Source organism: Sycon ciliatum, chromosome 9 (genome assembly GCF_964019385.1).
Source record: "Sycon ciliatum chromosome 9, ocSycCili1.1, whole genome shotgun sequence".
Classification (NCBI taxonomy): domain Eukaryota; kingdom Metazoa; phylum Porifera; class Calcarea; order Leucosolenida; family Sycettidae; genus Sycon; species Sycon ciliatum.
The window spans coordinates 24,047,376-24,069,841 of NC_088651.1; the positions used below are offsets into that span (position 1 = coordinate 24,047,376).

The window sequence follows — 22,466 nt, forward strand, 5'->3', positions numbered from 1 at the left end:
AAGCCGCGCCGATAATATGATAATGTACCGTGGTGCATGCACCGATGGTACCACCACTTCGTAGACTGCCTCCCGTTCATTTCTGTGCTCCTGTCTTTATTCTCGTCAGCTGTGTACATCAGCAGTTCAATTCTGTGCTCCAGTCCTCTTTATTCTCGTGAGCTGTGTACTTGTTTTGCTGTTTGTTTGGTTTATTTGAATTCGCTCAGTAACCGTGTACTTCAGCTATTCTCTCCTCCCTCTTCTGAATTTGACTCTCCGCTGGCCTTCTCTCCTCCCATCCCCTTACATTGTATTGGGCCTCCGCAGCTCCCCCCCCCCCCCCCCTCCACGCACACACTACATTGTCACATAGCACAACTCAACCATTCGCTACCCTGTTATTGAGCACTCCTGCTCGTTTGGTCTCGCGAATCCAAATAAAATCAATCAATCATCAATCATGTGTGACCGCGGCCTAAGGTGGCCGGATTTCAGTTGCCAGCGCTGTAGTACACTAAACCGTAGCCGAGATCGAAAGGGCACACTGTACGAGGTTACAACTAACTGCATTCCGTCCAACACCATACCGTACGAGGGCTACCCCACACTGGCTGCACGCTTCAAGCAAACCCAGTCTGGGAGTGTCACGAAGTGAGACATTCCGGAGGTGATTGCATGGTGTCGGCCGCGCTCGGAGCGTGCTACCCAGCCTTTACCATGTTTACCTGGTTTACGGCTTTAGCTAAGCCAGGCATGGTACCAGTCGCACCACTGCTAGTGAAAAGTACAAAACGGCACACATGTTTGAAATCTTAACTGGTTTGAGGGAAAAACACTTCTCTTTCTCCGAATGTGGTGCAAGGTTGATCAGCGATTGTTAGAGTCTCCATTTGTTTTACGAGAACTTCTAATGATAATACAGACTGGTGAACTAGCTGCAGGGGAAGAGCGTCTGCGTGAGGTCTTCCAACAAGTTCAACAACTGAAGGCTATGCAAAGACTGCATTGATATTTGCTGCCAACACTTCGGTGAGTGTTTCTCCAGTAGTACGAACAATGTTGGTGAACACACATGTATGTACTATGCTGTTAGTTTGACAGCATAAAACAAGGTTTATCTAATATTAGTGTTGTACTAGTAATGGGTTAGTAATGTACGCTCTGCCCATTCCCGGCATTTGAGCACTATTGCAGGTTTAGGCGCACAGTCTCTGGGTTATAATGTATGTACTAGTAGGCTTTTACGTACTACTCGGTTGTCTATTTGCTTTGTTTCTTACTAGTGACTTGTGAGGTAGGTAGGTATAGGTACGTTGTATGTATGTAGGTAGGTAGGTAGGTAGGTAGGTAGGTAGGTAGGTATAGGTACGTTGTATGTATGTAGGTAGGTAGGTAGGTAGGTAGGTAGGTAGGTAGGTACATAGGTAGGTAGGTAGGTAGGTAGGTAGGTAGGTGGGTAGATATAATTTTATGTAGGACTCAGTATAGAGTCCATGCACTATAAATTATGATGTCCAGCACCCTATATAGAGTCCATTGGTCCAAAATCCACTACACAGAGTCCAGGAGTCCACTCAGTTTTGATCAGCTTCATCCTGCCGCGCAATCCCCTATAAAGAGTACACTTTTTCTACAAGTCCCCTATTCATGGTCCAGGAGTCCAGTTTATCCAGTCACGCCGTCCTGTACTGTGTGTTGTGCCCGAAAGAGAACAAACACCTTTTCAGTTTTGCTTGCCTCGTGGCAGCGCATTCCTTTCTTCACTTCAGCCATGGCTGTCAGTTCTGCTGTGCAGTTGCTGACAGTAATCTGTCTCGAGGTAACCAAGGAGGATAAGGAGACGTTCAAAATCAAATCTGGAAAGCGTCTTGTGGTTCTCTGAAGACGTTTTATCAGTGCGCGGGATGAAAGCAGAAATTGCAGAACGAGAAAAGTTCAGCACAGTTCAAATCTGACGAGTCAGGTACACTGACACTCTCTTTCGTTCGACGCCACAAAGATCCCCTGTTTGGCTGGCTATTGCTGCCAGTAAGACGTTTGAACGGTTTCATCAGAGCGAGGGATGAAAGCAGAAAGCGGAGAAGGAGAAAAGTTCAGCACAGTTCCAATCTAACGAGTCAGATACACTGACACTCTCTTTCGTTCGACGCGACAAGGATACCCTGTTCGACTCGACAAGAGCTGCCTGTACCACCGTGTCAAAAGGCTGTCCAACTACATGGCAGGACGATGAATGAGGTAAGGAAGCTTTTACTCGTTTCGATTGGTCTGCTGTTCTGTCGTTATGCTTGAATTTGTTTCCATTTTCAAGGAGCGTATCGCGTTTGTTTGATGTTGCTTGAATGAATTCCCTAAAAGTAATCAACCACTTCGTAATAATCCGCGATATTCATGTTAAAACAAAATGGCGTCACGATTTATTGAAAGTGGTATAGTTGGTGGAACGAGTGTTCAAAACCATTTGAACTTCATACTGTTCATCTTCTTTTTGACATGCTCTCTTTCCATCGTCCTTAGCTTTTGTTTGTTGTGAGCTGTTTTGGCTTTCTCCTATACCTCTGGGGGATGCCAAGTGATGGTTTTGATAGGCTGGTGATGGCTGTGAGCGAGAGTTTGCCGATCGGCGTCGTCCTCGCTGTAGCGATGAAAATACTAGTTACTGCGCATCTGGCAGATATCACAACACATCGGAGCGTCCAGGAGCAAAGGAATCTTGGGTTTTCACTGGAATCTAGTTCCTCCAGCATCGTGTAGCCCACCGTCGGTGAATGGCGGTCCAGAAAGGTCGAACCTGGTCTTCTGCAGCACCTCGCAGTCCTGCGAGGCACACCGTGTACGCCTGCCATGTATTGTACAAATATAACTCATGCAGTAGTGGACTCTACAGTGATGAGTCTCAGCCTGTATGCTGCAAAAGACACAGGAAATGTGACTGGTGTCTGTACACTCAGTGACTGGACGCCAACACCCCAGTCTTCTCCTGCAGGATCTGTTTGACATTGACATTATGCAGTAGGTCGGCATTGACCTGGTTTGGCAGCTATCGTAATAGTATCTGCCTGGTTGGATGTAGCAGGTTGGCGTTTGCTCGTCGTCCAGTCCGGAATTTTCTTGTAACTCACGGTGGAGTACGCGCAGGGTTTGTGATCATCCCTGTTCACTTCAATATTATCAAACACAACGTTCCCTTTGTCACTCATCTTATCCTAAGTACTGAATTTGCTGACAATATTGCACCACACTTGTCACAACCTACCGCCACTGCTGGCGGTGGCGACTTGTTCGTCAATGGCGGTGACCAGGCTGACTGACTAGCTTCGAGACAGCGGCCTCGTTGTCAACCCCGCGACAGCCTTAAGGTTGATTTTATTCATCCAGCCTCAGCGCCATGTTGACGATGCCCTAGTGACTGTGTATTATGGATTGCCTTGCCATCAGCGGTCATTGCCGTCCACCTTGGTGCAGCCCTCAACAACTGGCTCAGCCCATGGGAGTCTCAAGTGGACAAAGTTGTTGCCAAAGTAGCTCAGAAGATTGGTGCATCGTGGTGTAGGTGAGCACATAACTAGGACTTCCCAGCGCCTATTTGTCCAGGCTGCGATACTATGTGACATGCTGTACTGCACATTCTTTTTAGCACTGCAAGGCCGGCAGCTGGACCGACTGCAGGGGCCGCGCACATGCAGGCCGCCTGTTGCCAGTGCAGCATTCTGGAACGTTCCTTCCTTCTGAGATCCGTGGAATAATAACGTTCTTTGCTTCAAAGCAAGTTGCTTACCTTTCTGTTGTGCTCCCAGTGTCCTTACAACAATAACCTACAACAATGTTTTATTTTCCTTTCCATTCCCCAACCAATGAATACTACAATGTCGATTTTATTTCTGAATACTTTAGTGTGTGCCCGCGCACGCACGTGTGTGTGTATACCTCACTCGCCACTCGAAGTTCTGTTCCCCATTACTGGAACACTGCCTGTTCTTTCAGGACCTGCCATCATCTGCGGATGGGCATTCAATGATTGTATTGTGTGTGTGTGTGTGTGTGTGTGTGTGTTTCATTCAGAATCAGATCCGCTATCGTTGCTATAAGAGAAAATCTGTGGGTTCACATCCAGTGCATTGTAGATTTGCGTGCTTTTCTCGCCACGGGCGCATACATGGGACATTGTGTGTGTGTGTGTGTGTGTTGTGTGCGTCTGTGTGTATGGGGATATTGTCTGTATCGGCTTTTTGTACTAATGTTCAGGTCTGTGCTTGCATGTGTGAACATGAAATTGTTCGGTTCTGTGCATGCTATTGCTATGTTGCATATTATTGTATGTATGTGAGCATTTCCACGAAGTGTAGATGAGCGTGGAGAGTGCATTCATCCCTCATCAACCACTTCCCCTTGGGCTTACGAGAGTTTTTTCTGCGTACTCTCATTTTTGTTTGTTTCTTTCTGATACTGTATTGATGCCGGTACCTGTACCTCGATGTGTTCCTCTATCTGCAGTCGCCTTTATCCTTCGGTCAAGTTAACGTTTATTGTGCTCTATTTATCGTGCGAATCAAAATAAACAATAATAACACAAGTCATGCTAGAGTGACGACATGTGCGTGTAGCAGGGTTGATGTGATGGGACGTTATAATTAGGTGGAACAGAACACACATTGGGCAGATCGATTGGGCACCATTGATTGTGCTCAGTCTAAACAGTGAACATAATAATTATCTCCAGTGACAGACTGTAGCGGCTAGCCTCCAATAGGTAGCTGGCACTAGTCGCTACTGCTTGTTTGACAGGTGCCGCCAGAACCCCTGTCGTGTCATGCTATAGATGCACATGCCCTATTCTGGGGAATACTGAGGTACTTTGATTTTGTTGACTGCATGTAGACAGCATCCAATAGTAGTACACGTAGACCTTGGCTCTTTGTAGGTCAACCACCATCGCATGGATCGATCGGTGACTATGCACTTGGAGGTTGGAATAGCCCTCGCTGAACAGATCTTGCCATGGCCCAGGGAGTGATTCGCTTACTCGACTATCCCGGTTTTAGTCATCCAGCATGAGTGGCGCAATTTGTCCATACCATGTTGCGAGCTCACAGTTGTTTGGGCAGGTTTTGAGCTGCACCACGAAACAAAGCGAAATAAGCGCGATTGTAGAGCAAGGAAGCGGCGAGACGGCACTTCCAGGACGAGACAGGCAGTAGAGATGTGTTCACAGCATGAGCAACCTCTCAAACCCTGCTGGTACTCCACAGTTACAGGAAAATGTGGGACTGGACGACGAGCCAATGCAAACCTGCTACATCCACCCAGGCAGATACCTGCCAAACCAGGCCAATGTCGACCCACTGCATACCGGTATGTCAATGCCAAACAGATCCTGCAGGAGAAGACTGGGATATTGGCGTCCAGTGTACAGACACTAGTCACATTTCCTGTGTCTTTTACAGCGTACAGGATAGACTCATCACTATAGAATCCACTACTTCGTGATTTTTATTTGTAGAATACATGACAGGCGTATTCAGTGTGCCTCGCAGGACTGCGAGATGCTGCAGAAGACCAGGTTCGACCTTTCTGGACCGCCATTCACCGACGGTGGGCTACACGATGCTGGAGGAACTAGATTCCAGTGAAAACCCAAGATTCCTTTGCTCCTGGACGCTCCGACGTGTTGTGATATCTGCCAGGTTCGCAGTAACTAGTATTTTCATCGCTATAGCGAGGACGACGCCGATCGGCAAACTCTCACTCACAGCCATCACCAGCCTATCAAAACCATCACTTGGCATCCCCCAGAGGTATAGGAGAAAGCCAAAACAGCTCAAAACAAACAAAAGCTAAGGACGATGGAAAGAGAGCATGTCAAAAAGAAGACGAACAGTATGAAGTTCAAATGGTTTTGAACACTCGTTCCACCAACTATACCACTTTCAATAAATCGTGACGCCATTTTGTTTTAACACGCATACGGTCCATCCTCAAGGACTACAAGGACTTTGCATCAATCGTATACGATCGTCAGCTATCATCAATTATTATTTTATTTCATGAGAAATGTATTTTTATCCCTGTGATAATTATGTGAACTCCACGACACTCTTCCTCTACTAGGCTCTAGTATGATGTCAAATACAATGGGATCCACAAACGCAGTGCCAGTGTACTACTACTAGTAGCAGTAGTAGTAGTAGTAGTAGGAGGAGGATTTCTTGTATGCCGATGACAAGAAAAAGCTTCTCAAGCTAATACATGTACTCGTATTCCATGGAGTAACCGTTTTGATGTCACAAACATGACATTGACGCCACAAGGATACCCTGTTCGACTCGACAAGAGCTGCCTGTACCACCGTGTCAAAAGGCTGTCCAACTACATGTCAGGACGATGAATGAGGTAAGGAAGCTTTTACTCGTTTCGATTGGTCTGCTGTTCTGTCGTTATGCTTGAATTTGTTTCCATTTTCAAGGAGCGTATCGCGTTTGTTTGATGTTGCTTGAATGAATGCCCTAAAAGTAATCAACCACTTCGTAATAATCCTCAAGGACTACAAGGACTTTGCATCAATCGTATACGATCGTCAGCTATCATCAATTATTATTTTATTTCATGAGAAATGTATTTTTATCCCTGTGATAATTATGTGAACTCCACGACACTCTTCCTCTACTAGGCTCTAGTATGATGTCAAATACAATGGGATCCACAAACGCAGTGCCAGTGTACTAGTAGCAGTAGTAGTAGTAGTAGTAGGAGGAGGATTTCTTGTATGCCGATGACAAGAAAAAGCTTCTCAAGCTAATACATGTACTCGTATTCCATGGAGTAACCGTTTTGATGTCACAAACATGACATTGAGTCAGTGAAACTGCCTCGTGACAACAAATCATTGCATTTCTATCTTGGGGAAGACTGACTGACGGCAACGCTGTACAGATTGTTCAAATCATCTCATTTCAATTTAGTTACAGTGAAGTGAAACACTGTGTACACTACATGTATGGTGGTGTGTCTGTGCGTCTTGAGTGTGCACAAACGACCTTATTCCTCGTATTTCTAATAGATTATTGTCCCCACCGTCACCTGTTCACAGGTCTTTGCGTGGATGGATTTTCATTGAGCATCACATTCGTTGAGAACTTGGTAGTTGTGTGCTCCCATGCATCATTACGGTAATAAGCGTATCCTTGTGCTATCTATTTGTTGCAGGTGTGCTGATCTTCAGAAGCTTGCGGAACTGAGTGCTGCTGAACATTTGCATGGCCATGAGCAATGGTGAAGCTTGCTATTGCACTCTCAGCATGTGCTAGTATTATGCTGACTATTGCACTATGTTACTCTCTTACACTACTACATTTATGGAAACGTGCGTGCATCCGCCCACGTATGCATTCGTTTCGTATAATTATTTGTTATCCCTCTTGACTTTACGTGTAAATAGGTGGACGTTTACATGGCTGTTGGAGTTGCGTGTGTATTGTGTCTCTACTCTTTTCTTGGTGTTTTCTTGGCGTTGTATAAGTTTGTGTGTGTGTGCGCGCGCGCACAATAATTTGAAAAGAAATCACGGTTCGCGTGAGACTCGGCTGGAAGCCGGGCTTTCCGCATTCCGCATAATTTGAAAACAAATAATTAATCCTTGGCTCTCCATTATTCTCTTTCAATTCTTGGTTTTTTTCTAGGTATTTTCTTGGTGTTGTGTGGGTGTGTGCATGTGTGTGTGCGTGCACAATACTTTGGCAACACTACATGATTGAGATATTGTAATTTGCAGCGTCTGCGAAGAGACCACTTGATTTGAGGATGGTGTTTGTAGGGTTTTTCATGTAATGAAGTGGCTGCAGTGGCGCCTCAATACTTGTTTTTTATCTTGAGAAGTGAATGATGTAAAGGATTAAAGGGAGAGGCCGTTATCTGGTTAATATTCACTGCTTACAGCAGATCCTATGTCTAATTTCGAACTCTGGATAGGGGATGCCTAATTGGCTGGACTCTATACAGGGAGTGTTGTCCACATAAAGACTCTTTATAGTTGTGTTAGGTACCTCCTCCCGTACCTTTTCTAGCTGGCCTGCATGCACTTACGTACTCACCTTTTGTCTCCTTTTGTTCCGTTGGCCTGGGTAGCTAGTTGCGCGCCCATATTTGCCATAGCTACCCAGGCCCTTTATCTTGCCGTTCAGACTTGATCTCTGACTCTCTCTTTTCTCACTCTTCAATGTAGTCGTTTCGTTCGTCTTGGTCTCTTGTCTCGTCGTCTACTAGTATAATAAATGTCGTTCCCACTAACCTGTTCCCGTTGTAATGTCTGGATATGTCGTCAGTCGTCCTGTTTCGAACTCAACATTGGCGCCCGATTATTGATCGACCCACGACCCTGAGATCATCCCATGCCCAGCCGTCCTCAACCACCATTCGTCTCGTCTATGTCAACCTCGTCTCGTCCATGTCAGTCTCGTCTCTCCTACGCCAACCTCGTCTCGTCTCTATCAACCTCGTGTCTCCTACGCCAACCTTACCTCGTCTATTCTCGTTCAAGCCATGCAGGTCAGCTACCTTTCTCTCTTTCTTTTTTTTGTATGCTTCTTCGTCAAATTTATTTTCGGGAATTTTTTTGTAGTGTGTGTGCCCGCGTGTGTTCGTAAAACATAACCAAGTTAGGGGTCCGATCATGGTGAGCCACGCTCTAATTTTTGGATGTTTAGCAAAAGTGTAACTAGGCTGTATTAGCCGTGCAAAATACTAGTAATTCACGTTCCTCGTCAAACTCCAATAGTTATTACACACAATAAGTAGTACAGGAATGATGTGTACGAGTGCATTTTTAGTACACACTTTCGTGAGATCCATGCGCGCGTGCAGTATGTGTGTGTGTGTGTGTTTTCTCCTCCAGTTCATTTTTTTAATCTTTTTCTCTCTTTTTTTCTCTCCGCGAGGATGCGGGATTTTTTTCATGGAGGGGTTGTATGTTAGGTACCTCCTCCCGTACCTTTTCTAGCTGGCCTGCATGCACTTACGTACTCACCTTTTGTCTCCTTTTGTTCCGTTGGCCTGGGTAGCTACTTGCGCGCCCATATTTGCCATAGCTACCCAGGCCCTTTATCTTGCCGTTCAGACTTGATCTCTGACTCTCTCTTTTCTCACTCTTCAATGTAGTCGTTTCGTTCGTCTTGGTCTCTTGTCTCGTCGTCTACTAGTATAATAAATGTCGTTCCCACTAACCTGTTCCCGTTGTAATGTCTGGATATGTCGTCAGTCGTCCTGTTTCGAACTCAACAGTTGATTGCAAAGTTTGGACTCCGTACAGTTGATTTTGGACCAATGGACTCTATATAGGGGTGAAGCCAATTGGCTGGACTCTATACAGGGAGTGATGTCCATCTAAACTTTGAGCTCACAGTTGATTCCAAGTTTGGACTCTGTACAGTGGATTTTGGACCAATGGACTCTATATAGGGGTTGGACATCATATAGGGGCTGGACGCTCTACTGAGCCCAAAATATAGGTAAGTAGGTAGGTAGGTAGGTTGGTAGGTGGGTAGGTACGTAGGTAGGTAGGTAGGTAAGTATATTGTATGTAGATACATGTAGGTATTACAAAGCAGTATGTAAGGGTTTTTCTTGAGTGCCACGTGCTGTCGCGTGACTAGATCTCTTGGTGAGTTTGCTTCAGATCGCCTGTTGGATTGGTGTGATCACCTGTTGGATTGATGTGTTTGGTAATAAATTGTACGTCACCAATACCCCTTCCGTATTTTGAGGACTGTGGCCCAGAATCAAGTTTGTGTTGTTCCTATAATTTGATCGTGTCTATAATATTTGATTTGGAATTTCCATATACATAGCTTTTCTACATTAATTTGCTTTTTTCTGCTTCGCAATCGTGTTCTTTCAAATGAAGATTTAAGTAGGTAGGTGGTAGCGGACGAAACTGACAGTTTATCCATGTGTCCTGACCAAAGCGACTATGTAGTTATGTACATAAACTGAGTGAAAAGATTGGAGGTGCACATGGATACGAGCGATCGCATTGATGATAATTGAGGGATAAATCGCTCTCGTATCAATTTGGTTTCATTATCCGCAAATGCTTATCACTGATTCTGGATTGTTTGGTTGACTGCTGCTCTTCTGTAGATCAAGTTCAAAGTTGCCTTGTCCGCAATCTATCACTCGGACGTCATGGTTGGATGGGATCGAAGTAAGGCATGCATCCCTATTGATTCTTACTCACAACATATAAGGAACTATACAAAGGCCAAAAAGATGCCCCTCGGAAGTTGACCTTTCTAGGGAAAATGGTGGAAAAGGAAAATTGACATACTAAGACGGAAGGGAGGGACATATTTGTATTGTATTGTATTGTATTTATTTAAAAGGATTCTCCAAAAGCAAATGGATGCTTATCACGGAAGTCTCCCACATAAATATCGCAAGAAAAATTTGTGCAGGCAATTGACACCACGGCCCCCAGTGTTGTTTGTTTGGACTTTCAATGGAATTGCGCAATCATTTCGGGTTGAGACGTCACGTGGATGATCTGTGTTGTATAGTGCCGAAATATGCTGGAGCGAGTTGGGGGTAAAGGGAGGGAGGTGACGGGTACGGGATGGGAATCTATGCAGCCTCATTCAGCGTCCTCTAATTTCTCTCTCGATACAGCAGCCGCCTCCTGACATGAGAGCAGCGACATGCGTTACTACCAGTAACAGTTTTTTGCTTTGTCATGCTACAACCATTCAATGTGGTGAACCCCTCTCTAGGCGATTTGCCTTTGGGTCATCCTAAACGAGAGAGCTTGGAAGCTCAGGGCCCTACGCTATGCTTTTTTGCCTTGATGATCTAGACAAAAAAAAGCATAGTGATGTTATATATTCTTATAAAAAATCCTTTTTTTTAAGACATAACCTGGGATTCGAACCCGCACTATCGCGCGCCCTGCATGCATCCCTGATACACTTCGCATACATACTAATTCTTGCAAGTTGTTTCACATTGTGATCTTGCATTTGAAAGCCCTATTTGAATATGCATTGTGGCCAGCCGTCTTTGATGGCACGGTACGGTAGGGGATAGGTACGGGACAGGTACGATCGAGGGTAATACGACACCGTCTCCCGTACCGTACCATCAAACACAGCTGGCCACATACAGCTGCCCGCAATATTCAAATAGGGCTTTCAAACGCAAGATAATAACGTGAAGCAACTTGGAAGAATGGGTATGAATGCGAAGTGCATGGGGGAATGCATGTAGGGCGATAGTGCGGGTTCAAATCCCAGGACATGCCTGAAAAAAATAGGAGAATTGAAAAATTTATAACATCCTATGCTTTTTTGCCGATACGGATAGCGCCAGGCGTGACACAAACAAACAAACAAACACACAAACAAACAAATACCAAACGAGAGAGCTTGGAAGCTCAGGGCCCTATGCTATGCTTTTTTGCCTTGATGACCTAGACAAAAAAAAGCATCGGGATGTTATAAATTCTTTAAAAAATTCCTTTTTTGTAAAAACATAACCTGGGATTCGAACCCGCACTATCGCGCCCTGCATGCATCCCCCGGTCTTTGAAAAAATCCTTTTTTTTAGACATAACCTGGGATTCGAACCCGCACTATCGCGCCCTGCATGACTCCCCCGGTCTTTAAAAAATTCCTTTTTTTAAGACATAACCTGGGATTCAAACCCGCACTATCGCGCCCTGCATGCATGACCCGGTCTTTGAAAAATTCCTTTTTTTTTAAAGACTTAACCTGGGATTCGAACCCGCTCTATCGCGCCCTGCATGCATCCCCCGATACACTTCGCATACATACTAATTCTTCCAAGTTGCTTCACATTATGATCTTGCATTTGAAAGCCCTATTTGAATATGCATTGTGGCCAGCCGTCTTTGCTGGTATGGTACGGTAGGGATATAGCTGGCCACATACAGCTGCCCGCAATATCCAAATAGGGCTTTCAAACGCAAGATCATAACGTGGAGCAACTTGGAAGAATGGGTATGAATGCGAAGTGTATGGGGGAATGCATGTAGGGCGATAGTGCGGGTTCGAATCCCAGGATATGCCTGAAAAAAATAGGAGAATTGAAAAATTTATAACATCCCTATGATTTTTGCCGTCAGATACGGGATAGCGCCAGGCGTGACACAAACAAACAAACAAACACACAAACAAACAAATACCAAATTAAAGCTGTGTGGACCCTGGCTAGCGCCAGACGTAACTGAAGTAACGTCTTCTGCATAGCTACGGGAATACAGTTATCATTATAAACAGTCCCCTTCTTGTCTTCCTAAACGAGAGAGCTTGGAAGCTCAGGGCCCTGCGCTATGCTTTGTTGCCTAGCTCATCGTGCATGTTGTTAGAACTGATGGAAATGCTTTTTACTTTGATTAGCTACATCATCCGCACTATTGTTTTTACTTCCTCCGTATACAAAAACTTCGTGACTTTTTTTGCACGGTGTTTTTGAGCAAGAACCTGCTCAACGAACGGCGCCAAAGGCTGTCATCGACAACCCACGTCCATGTCGAGGTGAGTTTGGTTGATCCCGAACAGATTTTCCACGTACGCCATGCGTGTGAGGACATTGCCGACAGAAACTCAAGAGTCAAATGAAAAAAAACTAACACTTACTTGCTCGAAACTGACACAGTGACGAAGTGTAGCTCGTGGCTGGAACACGAAGTCACGCGGCACTCGCTGCCCTGAAACTGGCCAGGCTCGTACTTGCGGTGCGCGGCCCCATATCCATGATATCTACGCAGCGTGAGAACATCGATTTGTTTCGCTCGCACGGCAAGATGAAACATCTCAGTCGTCGTGCAACCAGCGCAGACTCAGGATCAGAATGTCGATGGCCTGGCTTTCTTCGCCTCTCTCCAGTCAGACGCCTCCTTTGTCGCCAAGGGGAATCGCAGGGACCTCCTCGAAGCCATTGTAGAATGCTTGGGAGGATTTTCCTGGCGAGAAAATGCGAAGCGTGGGGATGTGCTTGTACGACTCGTTTCACGGCATAATGGAGGTTGCGGGTTGGAACAACTGAATATAGTTGACACCGATTCGTACACAGCTCTAGAGATGAAGAGGACGTAGCCAAAGTCCAGCGTCGGATCATCACTGCAGGTGACAAGAATCTGAACGAAATGCGAGCGGAAGCAGCGACTGTTGGCGATGCGGAGTCTGCGTCGTCAGGTGACAATGACATGAGCGACGAAGACTCTGAAAAAACTCAATCTCATTCGTCTAAGTTGCTTTTTTCTTTGTATATAGCTTGTAAACAGGTTAGACAATGCCACGAGTGTTATTCCAAGTCAAACGGAACAATTTCAGAGCTGTGCGCAGCTTTCCAAAAAAAGTCACGAAGTTGTTGTATACGGAGGAAGTAAGATTAACATCATTATTACTTCTGCATATGCATTACATACTATGATCATGCTGGCTTCATCCCTTATCTCCTAAGCTACCCCCCCCCCCCCCCCCGGTGCGTCTGCCCAGTGTTGACTCCGAGACCCACAGTCGGACGAGCTGCCCAGGCCTCACCACCATTGCCGGTTCCGTGCTGCCTTCTCGATACATACGTATGTACACTGTATATAATGTGCACATTCACATGTCTGAAGGTTTGTGGTTTTTCAATAAAAAAATAAATAAAAAAAATCATTGTATTGCAAAAACGTTTCAATGAGATACTGAAGTACAAGTAACGTCTTCTGCATAGCTATGGGACCGGCGCTGACTCTCACGGGCGTTCTGGAGTCGACGGGATGTCTGTCCTGACGTTTCCTGGGACCGGCGCTGACTCTGCCGATCACGGGCGTTCATCTTCTTATTATTATTATACTGACGGCAACTAACATCCATTCTGATTGCATTTACTCGTCTCCCAACTTCTTTTTTTCCAGAAAATCTCCCCATACAGCAGGGAGTCGTTTACATAATATGACTCCCTGCTATATATCTACATGACTGTATATACGTTATAATTATTATGCTATCGGCCTACATGCGATTCCCGGGCTGGTCGACAGGCGGCCCAGCCAGCCTGCTAGTGGGATCTCGGCCTCGCACACAAATCCACACAAAATATTACTGTACTGAATGGTTCCCCCGATACACTTCGCATATATACCGTAAAGTACCGCCAGAGCGCCCCACCATCTCATCCTTTCGTGGTCGTATTGTGGAGGTGGTCTGCTGTCTGTAGGTCATACGACATGAACCTTGTACACATATTGCACGTTTTGCAGTCAATCCGTACCTTCAAGAGGACACAAGCTCCACACAAAAACCTGCCAAGTGTGACCTTAGTACACTATGATTCTCACATCGTACACACTTCGTTGCACTCTGCCATACGATTTTCCTTTCTCTGGCTGTAAAATCAAGGTGGGGCGCTCTCGCGAGACGGGGCGCTCTGGCGGTACTTTACGGTACTCATTCTCTTGATGGTGCCGTACTCTTGATGGTACGGGACAGATACGGGATAGCGCCAGGCATGTCGATGGCACAAACAAACTAAAATATTGTGGCCAGCTGTCTTTGCTGGTACGGTACAGTAGGGGACAGATACGGGATAGCGCCAGGCGTGACACAAACAAACAAACAAACAAACAAACAAACAAACAAACACCAAATTAAAGCTGTGTGGACTCTGGCTAGCGCCAGACGTAACTGAAGTAACGTCTTCTGCATAGCTACGGGAATACAGTTATCATTATAAACAGTCCTCTTCTTGGGGAACTGGACGTTGATGTCGTTTCTAATAATAATAATAATCTTAATGTTCCTAGTCGAATTTCACTGGACTTTCCGAATCTTGTACTTTTTTAAGCCATCCTAATGTCTTTTAAGGTGTCTTACATTCTGGCATTAAGATCGGTGAAGGGAACACGCCCATTCCAAAGGACACCTGAAAATCCAAATTCGTTTATCAACAGTACTTCTACAATTGGCCATCGCCAGAAGACATAATAATTATTGTTTGTCCGAGGATGGAGGCATTAGTATACACAATACATCTACAAGTACGTATCTAATTTGGACCCCAATGCCATTGAAATACCCGCGGGAATTATCTTCCTAGACTGTTCAGTGACATCTTATAACCTCTCTTTATCTATTACAGTAAAACCTGTTAAGGCGACCACTCGGATAAGGTGACCACTCGGATAAGGCGACCACCTGTCCAAGAAGACCATTACAACCAAGACCAAGGGACTTTATTCCCAATCAAATGACCCTGGATAAGGAGACCACCTGGTTACAGAGACCACGTTTTCAAGGTCCCTTGAGTGGTCATCTTAGACATGTTTCACTATAATTATACCGGTTCACGGACATGAACAGAGGCAATCGAAGCTGCACACTTTGAGGGGCGGTTGTTGGCCTTACTAAGATGTGTGTATGCGTGTGTGTGTATGTGTATGTGTGTATGCGTGTGTGTGTATGCATATATGCGTGAATATGTCTGTGTGTGTTTGCGCCTTTGTGTGTCTGCATCTGTCTAGGAAGCCGTTCCATTCTAGCTGTTTTCCTCCTCATCCTCTTTGTGGCGTGCCTGATAGGCGGAGCGGTCCTGATTGCTGAGGGAGTCAACGCTGAACCATATTATGAGGGTGGGATCCGAATTGCGTGGGGAGTTGTTTGCTTGCTCATTTGTATGCCTTTTGGCCTCGCAGGCTGTGTGCTTGGGTGTCAGGTCCGAATTGAGAGTCAAAATTTCAACAGAGCTCTGCGGCAATGTTCCCATGAAAGCGCAAGTATAGCCCAGCCAGTTAGAAAAGGAACTGCTGCAGCTGCTGTTCCCGGCGCCGCCGTCATCCCGAACGCAATCATCCTACCCACTAACAATCCAGTTGGGCCGGTAATGGCCATGCCAGTCACACATCCTGCTTAACAATTACATTATATTGTGGCATACGACTACTGATCCCGAACACAACATGAGCAGCGACAGGCGTAGCAGCACCAGCAACAGGAGCAGCAACAACAGCCTCAGGATGAGCAAACCACCGCATCCGTCCCCTCTGCGCCGCTGTTACTGGAATCTGCCAGGAACGATGCTCCTCCGAGCTATTCACAAGCATTTGCCACTGAAGTCTTAAGTGACTGACACAAAAGAACTGTTCACACCTTGTTTGTACTACGGAACAGGTACATGTAATAATAATAATAATAATAACTTTATTAGGAAGACCCAAAGGCTGACCGCCTATCGTGGGGTCCGTCGCATTCAAGGATGTATGATGACACATTGTGTTGCCCGAACCATGATTAACGTGAAACTTGGAGGTACACCACCATGCACTGTACAATGTACATGCAAGTCTTGGCTCTTCTCTCACTTCTGTCTGCTTTATAATAGTCTTAGCATTCTACAGCAGATATCTCTTGATTGGATTGCAATAGAATCGTCTTAGCTTGCTGGCAATCCGGTACATTTGAAATCTAAACGTGTATCATATACACTGTAGGGTTCGGGTTCGAAGCTTCCCAGATGTTTCTTTAAAAATTAATGCATATGACACCTCGCTTTCAAGAAACACTGCGAAGTTCACTTATCTTGGACTTCTCCGGGGCCAATTGTTTCGTATACGTGCGTCAAGCCAAATCTTTTATTATTAAGTTGCGTTTCCCAACCCTTTCAGCAATGTGTAGAACAACAGTGCTAAAGCAGTTCCCCATACCCATTCCATGCAAGTAAGGCGGAGAACTCAGTGATGACAAATTGTGGCACACAATAGTTTTAAAGTAGGTCACCGTTGCTTGTCTAGTTGTCCGTTTGGTCTCCAAACAGTTCCAGCATACACATCAAGACTGTTTGGACTTGAATGTAGCGGTAGCTCGTGGCCTGGCATGAGTAAAACATGGATGTGGCAAATGGGATTTAGGCCTTTGGCCTATGGTTGGTGGATCTGATCTATCCTCCCTCACCGTTTAGGAGCCGCATCTGACGCCTGATCATGGGGTGGTGGCGTCCCACGGAAGCGGAAAGGTGGTTCTTGACCAGGGAGTTGTACGACTCCTTGTTCTTGACTTGCCCGGTACGCGAACCCGTCGAATGTCGAATGCTAGTTCAGATCGCAATACCACACTATACGAGGGTGCAACCCACAATCGGTCCAACACCACACAAGACCATTAATCACCGGACCACACCACACTGCATTCAATGGTCATTGACCATGTGCCGTATATGTAACGGTAGATTATTCTTAAATCTTTTTAATATCACTGCCCCACCGGGTAATGAAAACGGGAGAACAAAAGAGAACAATGAACGTGAAAAGGACAGTAAAGAACAAAATTTGAAAGGTGGGTGCTTCAGGGTAGCCGTGTTGGTGAGTCTGAGGGCGCTGCACTGGCCATCGGTCTCAGCATCAGCATGCCACGACAGCTCCAGAAAAAGAGAAAAAATAAATGAAGCAAGACGAGTGGAAGGTGCGACGTGCTCCTCGTGTGCTCCGAATGGCAGTCGTGAGTCAGTCAAGTGTCAAGTTCGGCAAGAAGCGTGTGTTCCTAGTTGGAACAATCAACTAACAAAATAGAGCAGTTGGATCCTTTATCTGCAGACGATGCATATGTATACGGGGAAAGAAGAAAAAAGAAGAACAGATAAGACTAAAAAGGTCACGTGTCAATAGCATGGATACGGCCCCAGCAAGATACAAGATAGATAAGATGATACGAGGAGGAAAGAAATTGTGTGATCAGAGGTGATCAGTTGGCCAAGTTCAGCGAGTTCGCCGGAGCCTCCCCCCCCCCCCCGACATGTTGGTATGCCTTAGTTTTGACTGTCTGCAAGAACGTCAGGGTGAGTGCAGTGTGTAACACATTACAGGGCAGACCATCCCAGGCTTCAATGGTACAATGGCGAAACTCCCTGAGGAGCCGGTCGGGAGTGGACGCGGGCAGGTCAAGAGCTACAAGTAGCTGGTGGCTGTGAGGCGGTTGCTGTTGGGCTCTGGTTCGGTGTTTAGCAACTAGAGTTTCCCTGGGAAGAACCATGGCGAGCACTTGGGGCGGACCGTACAGGCCCTGAATCTTGTAAAGTTATGTAAGAGTATACACCATCCTCCGGGCAGCCAAACTTTGCAGCAAGGCACCTGGGCCAATGAATCGGAGGGCTCTATGCTGGACGCGGTCAAGGAGGGCGAAGTTGCACTGTGCTGATCCAATCCACGTGAGCGGGGCATACTCCAGAACTGGCCGTAAGAAGTAGGGCTCAAACGGTTAGTCCGATTAACCGGTTGCAGACCGATTACGAAGAATTAACGGTTAACCGATAAAGATAACGGTTACGCAGTAACTTTTCAGTCAATTTTTCAAGTATCAGGTCGTTGCAAAGTATGCAGTTTCGCGGGCTGTCGCACGCGTACAAAATTTCTGGCCTGTCAACTTGGTCATATCTGGTCTCTTGGTGTGAGAGTATGTATAAATGAGCATGCAAGAGAATGTACAAGTGTGCGTTGTACTAAATAGGGTACATTTTTTTGAATGAGTATAGTCAAATATACGGTTAAAAAAGAGTCCGCAGGATTGCCGTGGCTTATAGGTTATAACCGGTTAACCGACCGTTAGCTTAGCAGTTAACCGTCAGGGGTAAAACCGTGACCGTTTGAGCCCTAGTAAGAAGCCACGATATGTGGTCAGGAAGCCCAACCTGGAGGTTAGGCCTTGACGGATTATGTTAATATTTTCGTGAAATTATGCTTTTCGCATTGCTGAAAAAATTCCCGAATTATGCTATTTTTATGCTAAAATTTATCATAATATTATGCCGCATTATGCTCACATACATGTATGCTGCTAATGTACATGATGGTTCTGTGCAAAATAACAGGGGAATTTTTGTAGAGGGCGTTGTACATGTACTGCAGTAGCAAAAGTTCAACGGGGTCAACGCACCGTCCGACCTAGCTACGAACGTCACTGATTGTAGTTGACTGGACATACATGTATTATCAAGGGAGTCGTAAACCTACGACTTCCTGGTGCATCTACTTGTACTTATACTTGTAGAACATGATTGTACAACTGTATGGAATTTGATGCGAAAAGGCGGATTATTCCAATTTATGCGATTCGTATGCAATTAGCCTAGAATTATGGGATTATTCGATTTTGGTAGGAATTATGCGAAAAATTATGCTAGCATAATCCGTCAAGGCCTACTGGAGGTGGCACGAAGTGCGACATTCAGGAGGTGATTGTATCGTGGCAGCCGCGCTCAGAGGATGCTACCCAGCCGTTACATACCAGTCGCACCGCTGCTATGGAAAGGTACAACCCTATATACACATGTATAGGAATGAAATCATTGTCTTTCTCTGAAAGTAGTGCAAGGTTCATCGGCGAATGTCAGAGACTGCATGAGTTTTACGTAGCTTCTATTAAGGTGGCAGACTACCCAAAAATTCGCTGAAAAATCGAATTTGTAAATTCATATTGAGTGCTACGTCAGTTGAAAGAGCATGAATAGCTGCAAATTCTCTGAAATGTGTCCCGATCTGACCAGCCGTTCAAGAGTTATGGCCGAAAGTACGCCCTTGCAAGGAAAGATTTTTTTGTTCCACGCTGCCATTTAATTTTGTTGGCAGCACAGTATTTGAATGTGAGCAGACCGTGCGCAACATCATGGAAACACGCGAAAGTGTGCAGAATTTTGCTCGAAGTCCAAAAAAGTCCAAAAAACCACGTTAAAAAAACCACGTATTGCGCCGTGTAGCAGGACTTTTGCCAGCACCCTCGTGACGTTGCAGATATGTGGCTTGATTATTGTAGTTGACGTTGATTTAGTGACTTTGGCAAGTTTGAGTCATGTCAAGAAGTCAGGTAGGATTCAGTACTAGGCAGTAGTGAAACGTGAGTGGTAGTCCTTGCCGGTTTCTGAGGGTATCCTGGATTTGGTGTGCAGCGCTGTGGAAATGGCTTGTTGTGGACGTCCCAGCACTGGATGTTGTACATATATCAAAGGTACGACCTCGTAGCACGTGCTAAACCTAGAAAAATTCAAAAATTGACTTGTGTCTGTGTGAGTCTGTGAGAGAACGCCCACTCGTTCCGTTGTGACAGATTCCAGGGCCTCGTTGAGGGGCCCTACCCCATCACCTATGGCTGCTTCTGGACTTGTTTTAGGTTTGGGTCCCGCGCACGGACAGAATGGGCACGAAAATGTGAAAAAAATTGTAAATGCATTTGTTTGGCTCCTATGTGGCTCGCACACCGTGGCACTATGCCGGAAATTTGGGTTTTTCCGGCCTGGAAAGCCTGTCAGTGAGGCGCAAGAACTTGTAAATCATGTCCTGAGGGCCAGCATAGTGGCAGTAGTGTGTGGTCAAAATTTCCCTCCAATCCATTGAGAAAAACCAAAGTTACGGTCAATTGAATGCCATACGGCATCTTGCCCCCACAGCCTTTCTACTTCTATTATAAAGGTTTTGTCCGACCCGCCCTGGAACACGCCACCTCGGCCTGGTCCTATGCCAGCACCAAAGCTGAGCTGGAGCGTTTAAATATTTTACAAGCCAGATTAGCTAGGAAGTATTTGCTACGTAAAAAAGTCAATGTAGATAGATGGGAAACGAAATCCCAGTTAAATGCTCTTTGTGACTTAGAGTCCTTGCACTTTCGCAGACAAGTATCAGCTCTTGTTACTCTATTTAAACTTATACATATATCTCCAGAACACCTCCAACATTTTCAACTTTCATTGTCTTCAAGTCCAAGAAGACCAAACAAACTTAACATCAATTATCACGGTGTGCGTTTTTCTTCCCTCTTTTCCAACAAAGCTGCAATGGTATGGAATTGCCTACCGCCTTCTCTTACCGCTATAACCAGCCTCCCCGAATTCAAGCAATCTCTCTATCAGCATTTTCGCCGATATATTCATTACACTGACGGTATCCCAACTCCAGATTTTGTATGCCTCGATCTATTTCCTTAGCCTATCCTCGATTAACTGCTCCCTCTACATAAAGTTGTCATTTCATTCTTCTTGCAGGCGATCCCCTCGACAGGCCCAAAGCCTTTGGGAAATCCTTAACCCTTTGCGTGCTGAGTACGAGTTAACTCGCACTTTATGCATGACCTGATCCACTACGTACGAGTTAACTCGCAAAAAATTCGCGCGATATATCGCAGTGCATAGACCAGTGTACAAACTTTCGTAACGTCGTCAAACATAAACGCACCGCAATAATCAATACTTCGTTGGAAAGGTCTTGGCCTCCTCTTTCCGGGGATATACAGTTCTTCGCGATAGGATAAGAATTCATTGAGCGGCGACAAGATGAACACGGAAATCACGGCCCAGAGTGAACGCGAATTTTTTTGTTCATGAATTCTTTTTGTTGAGGAGCGCGCCAGGGGATTTCCCTTTGGCACGGCGCATGCGTGATGGACATCAAATGAAGCGCTTGGATCTGAGCTTTACAGCGCAGTTTGAATTGTGAAAATCTGTTGAATTTGGGCAAGAAGCCGAACAAGAATGTGAAATTGAGTTGTGGTGCCGTTCCGAGGCGCGGTGGAGTACATGTAGTTTGGAGAGGACGTGGAAGTGGCCCTGATGTGGCTATGGAGCTGAGAGCTGCCAGGATGGATTCGCTTGGTCCTCACCTTTCCAACGAGCCCAGGACGATGAAAATCCATCAAGGTGGAGTGAAATGAGAATAAATTTCGTTCGGAGCTGTGAGGGCATACTCCTCCAAGAGAGTCAGTGCGCTTTAAATATAATAAAAGACAAATATGAAATTTATGGGTAGGCTGCCCCCTTAAGCAGCCTACCCATAAATTTCATATGGCATTCAATGGGCCGTAACTTTGGTGTTTCTCAATGGATTTGAGTGAAATTTTGACCACACACTCCTGCCACTATGCTGGCCCTCAGGACATGTAGGGCCCCTCAACGTGGCCTTGGAATCTGTCACAATGGAACGAGTGGGCGTTCTCTCACACGACTCAAACTTGCCAAAGTCACTAAATCAACGTCAACTACAATAATCAAGCCACATATCTGCAACGTCACGAGGGTGCTGGCAAAAGTCCTGCTGCACGTCGCTCAAAAACGTGATTTTTTGGACTTTGGAAAAGCTAAAGCAGTCCCCCGTAGATCCACCCATTCTATGAACTTGAGACGGAGATCTCAGTGAGTCAGTGCTTCCAAGTGTTTGCACCCCAGGGCAAAGGTAGTTGAAGTGCATGGAGGTCGCCATTGCTTGCGTAGTCGAACTTTTGCTCTTCCAACAGTTCGACCATACTAATCTAGACTTACTGTAACGTATCCCATCGCTGCCACCAATTCTGTAGCGGGCCGCAGTCTCTCTCTCTCTCTCTCTCTCTCTCTCTCTCTCTCTCTCTCTGAGGTAAATGCACACGGGTCTCAGTGAACACACTGTTAATAATAATTATTATTACTGAACTAAACGGAAGACTACATTGTAAACATTAACTCTGACTTTAACTCTAAACTGACGT

At 45.6% G+C, this 22,466-nt stretch overlaps 2 long non-coding RNA genes across 2 annotated transcripts; both read left to right on the plus strand.

Moving 5' to 3' along the window:
* The first annotated feature begins 861 nt into the window (after window positions 1–861).
* LOC135825317 (uncharacterized) lies at window positions 862–16,221 on the plus strand. The gene is made up of 3 exons (XR_010555055.1): window positions 862–1,011; window positions 10,114–10,177; window positions 15,497–16,221. It is a non-coding gene; the product is annotated as an uncharacterized LOC135825317 (long non-coding RNA).
* Window positions 2,455–4,555, plus strand: LOC135824913 (uncharacterized). Its single transcript, XR_010554971.1, has 2 exons — window positions 2,455–3,535; window positions 3,620–4,555. It is a non-coding gene; the product is annotated as an uncharacterized LOC135824913 (long non-coding RNA).
* Window positions 16,222–22,466: the final 6,245 nt, after the last annotated feature.